Source organism: Mus caroli, unplaced genomic scaffold (assembly GCF_978045245.1).
Source record: "Mus caroli unplaced genomic scaffold, Mus_caroli_1 scaffold_10, whole genome shotgun sequence".
NCBI classification, from domain to species: domain Eukaryota; kingdom Metazoa; phylum Chordata; class Mammalia; order Rodentia; family Muridae; genus Mus; species Mus caroli.
In genome coordinates, this window is record NW_028227265.1 from 46094077 (window position 1) to 46098720 (window position 4644).

A 4644-nucleotide genomic window follows, 5' to 3' on the forward strand; every position below is an offset into this window, starting at 1 on the left:
TGAGAATTGCTCTTTCTAACTCTATGAAGAATTGAGTTGGAGTTTTGATGGGAGTTGCATTGAACCTGTAGATTGCTTTTGGCAAGATGGCCATTTTTACTATATTAATCTGGTCAAATCCAGGAGCATGGAAGATCTTTCCATCTTCTGAGGTCTTCTCTGATTTCTTTCTTAAGAGACTTGAAGTTCCTGTTATACAGATCTTTCACTTGTTTGATTAGAATCACAACAAGATATTTTTTATTGTTTGTGACTATTGTGAAGGGTGTCTTTTTCTTAATTTCTTTCTCAGCCTGTTTGTTTTCTCAGCCTGTATCCTTGGGTAGAGGAAGGCTACTGATTTGTTTGAGTTAGTTTTATATCCAGCCACTTTGCTGAAGGTTTTTTTTTTTTTTTTTTTTTTTTTTTTTTTTTTTTTTTAATCAGCTTTAGGAGTTCTCTGGTGGAATTTTTGGGGTCATTTTGGAATTTTTGGTATACTATCATATCATCTGCAAATAATGAGTGATATTTTGACTTCTTCCCTTTCAATTTGTATCCCTTTGACCTCCTTTTGTTGTCTAATTGCCCTAGCTAGAACTTTGAGTACTATGTTGAATAGATAAGAGAGTGGGCAGCCTTGTCTAGTCCCTGTTTTTGGGATTGCTTCAAGTTTCTCTCCATTCCGTTTGATGTTGGCTACTGGTTTTTTGTTTTGTTTTGTTTTTTTATTTTATTTTGCTTTTACTTTGTTTAGTTATGGGCCTTGAATTCCTGATCTTTCCAAGACTTTTAACATGAACTGATGTTGAATTTTTCAGTGCTTTTTCAGAATTTAATGAAATGTTCATATGTTTTTTTTCTTTGAGTTTGATTATGTAGTGAATACATTGCTGGATTTGCATATATTGAACCATCCCTGCATCCCTGGAATGGAGCCTACTTGATAATGCTGAATGATTTTTTTGGATGTGTTCTTAGATTTTGTTTCAAGAATTTTATTGAGTATTTTTACATCAATATTCAGAAGGGAAATTGGTCTGAAGTTTTCTTTCTTTGTTGGGTTTTTGTGAGGTTTTGATATTAGCATAACTGTTGTTTCATAGAACAAATTGGGTAGTGTTCCTTCTGTTTCTATTTTGTGGAATAGATTGAAGAGTATTTGTATTAGGTCTTCTTTGAAGGTCTGATAGAATTCTTCATTAAACCCATCTGGTCCTGGGCTTTTTTTGGTTGGGAGACTTTTAATGACTTTTCTATTTCTTTAGGGATTTTTATGATTTATCTGATCATGATTTAACTTTGGTATTTGGTATCTGTCTAGAAAATAATTTATTTCATCCAGATTTTCCCAATTTTGTTGAATATAGGCTTTTGTTGTAGGATCTGAGGATTTTTAAAATTTCCTCAGTTTCTGTTGTTATGTCTTCCTTTTCATTTCTTTCTTTCTTTTTTTTTTTTTTTTTTTTTGGTTTTTCGAGACAGGGTTTCTCTGTGTATCCCTGACTGTCCTGGAACTCACTTTGTAGACCAGGCTGGCCTCAAACTCAGAAATCCGCCTGTCTCTGCCTCCCAAGTGCTGGGATTAAAGGCGTGCGCCACCACCGCCCGGCTTCCTTTTCATTTCTGATTTTGTTAATTTGGATACTGCCTCTGCCCTCTGGTTAGTCTGGCTAAGGGTTTATCTATCATGTTGATTTTCACAAAGACTCTTTGTATAGTTCTTTTTGTTTCTATTTGGTTGATTTCAGACCCAAGTTTGATTATTTCCTGCTTCTCTTGGGTGTATTTGCTTATTTTTGTTGTAGAGCTTTCAGGGGTGCTATTAGGCTGGTAGTGTATGCTCTCTCCAGTTTCTTTTTAGAGGCACTCAGAGCTATGCGTTTTCCTCTTAGGACTGCTTTCATAGTGTCCCATAAGTTTGGGTATATTGTACCTTCATTTTCATTAAATTATAAAGTCTTTAATTTCTTTCTTTATATCATCCTTGACCAAGTTATCATTGAGTAGGATGATCTTCAGCTTCTGTGTGTATGTGGGCTTTCTGTTGTTTTTGTTGCTATTGAAGACCGGTCTTAGTCAGTGGTGATCTGATAGGTTGCATGGGATTATTTGAATCTTCTTGTATCCGTCGAGGCATGTTTTGTAACCAGTTATATGGTCAATTTTGGAGAAGGTACCATGAGGTGCTTAGAAGAAGGTATATTCTTTTGTTTTAGGATGAAATGTTCTATAGACATCTGTTAGATTCATTTGTTTCATAACTTCTGTTAGTTTCACTGTGTCTCTATTTAGTTTCTGTTTTAATGATCTGTTTCCCTCCTTGTGTTGGTGTTTTCCATCTATTATCCTTTGTAGGGTTGGATTTATGAAAGAAGGTGTGTAAATTTGGTTTTGTCATGAAATACCTTGGTTTCTCCATCTATGGTAATTGAGAGTTTTGCTGGGTATAGTATCTTGGGCTGGCATTTGTGTTTTCTTGGGGTCTGTATGACATCTGCCCAGGATCTTCTAGCTTTCATAGTCTCTGTTGAGAAGTCTGGTGTAATTCTGATAGGTTTGCCTTTATATGTTATCTGACCTTTTCCCCTTACTGGTTTTAATATTCTTTGTTTTGTGCATTTGGTGTTTTGACTTTTATGTGCTGGGAGGAATTTCTTTTCTGGTCCAGTCTACTTGGAGTTCTGAAGGCTTCTTGTATGTTCATAGGCATCTCTTTCTTTAGGTTAGGAAGTTTTCTTCTATAATTTTGTTGAAGATATTTTCTGGCCCTTTAAGTTGGGAATCTTCCTTCTTGTCTATATCTATTGTCCTTAGGTTTGGTCTTCTCATTGTGCCCTGGATTTCTTGGATGTTTTGGGTTAGGAGATTTTTGCATTTTGCATTTTCTTTCACTGTTGTATCAATGTTTTCTATGGTATCTTCTGCACCTGAGATTCTCTCTTGTATCTCTTATATTCTGTTGGTGATGCTTGCATCTATAACTCCTGATCTCTTTCCTAAGTTTTTATCTCCAGAGTTGTCTCCCTTTTTGATTTCTTTCTTTCTTTATTTTTTTGCTTCCATTTTTAGATCCTGGATGGTTTTGTTCAATTCCTTCACCTGCTTTGTTGTGTTTTCCTGCAATTCTTTAAGGAATTTTTTCATTTCCTCTTTAAGGGCTTCAAGCTGTTTACCTGTGCTCTCCTGCATTTCTTTAAGGGAGTTATGTATGTCCTTCTTAAAGTCCTCTATCATCATCATGAGATGTGATTTTAAATCAGAGTCTTCCTTTTCTGGTGTGTTGGGGTATCCAGGGCTCACTGTTGTGGGAGAACTGGGCTCTGATGATGCCAAGTAGCCTTGGTTTCTGTTGCTTATATTCTTGCCTTTACCTCTCACTATCTGGTATCTCTAGTGGTAGCTGGTCTTGCTGTCTCTAACTGTGGCTTGTCCCTCCTGCAAACCTGTGTTTTAGAACTCCTGGCAGACCAGTTCTCTTTGGAAGGAATTTGGGTATGGAGAACTGTGGCTCAGGGTCAGCTTTTAGCTGCAGGAGAAAACTGGAAATATCCTGTTCCCTGCTCTTCTTTGGTTACTTTGTTCTGATGGCTCAGGGTGGGTCCCTCTTGGGCCAGGAATTTGAGCAGGAGTGGTGGTCTTACCTGTGCTCACAGCACTCCTGGGAGACCAGCTCTTTCCCGTATTTGGGTATGGAGTGCTGTGGTACAGGATCAGCTCTGGGCACAGGCAGAAACTGGAAGGTTTTGTTTTTTTTTTTTTTTGTTTTTTTGTTTTTTTGTTTTTTTTTTTTTTGAGACTGCATATCCTTATGTAGCCCAGGCTGGCCTATATCTTGATTGTCCTTCCTCCACCTCTGTGGTCTCAGTGTTCAACATCTTTAGCCATCAGGGAAACTCAGGCTAAAATTATACTGATTTGATCTCAGTTAAACAGACTGATTATCAGTGGGAATACATACTGGGCTAGATCTGAGGATATGGCAGTATTTCACACCACTGAGGAGAAAAGTACACTAGTGTAGACACTTTGGAAATCAATCTTGCCTTCTTGGAGCCTACATCCTATGGTTCAAGTTTCTTTGGCATGGTAGAGTACTCTGCAGGCTGTAGAAATAGGAACTTGGACACAAACCTGGCCACAAAACCCTTGACCTATAATCTATCCTGCCTGCAATACATGTTGAGGAAATTGTGGTACAGAACTTGTGGAAATGGCCAACCAATGTCTGGTTTAATTTTAGGCTCATGCTATGAGAGGAAGCCCCTGCCATATGCCACCTGGATGGCGGGAATTTTAGCCTGGATATCCTAGAGACCTAGGGTAGAACCAAATATAACCGGCAAAAATCAATGAAATGATTCCTAATGACATTCTGCTATGGTTATAGGCAGGTGTTTTATCTAGCCACCATCAAATATGCTTCCATCAGCAGAAGTTGTAGGCAGGTGTGTGCCACACCCACTCCAGTGGAGTCTGCATGACAAGTCCAAAAGCTTGGCTGCAGTCCTGAGGCACAAAGTTTCATGGAAACTGGTCTCCTGGAGAGTATCTGGTGTCCCATAAATGGAAATATTCCAGATTTGTCCTTGTGATAGTTGGTGAAAGGTTCTGAGTGCTTTCCTTCAGTATTGCTTTATTATAGGTGCCCCAAGGAATGATTTG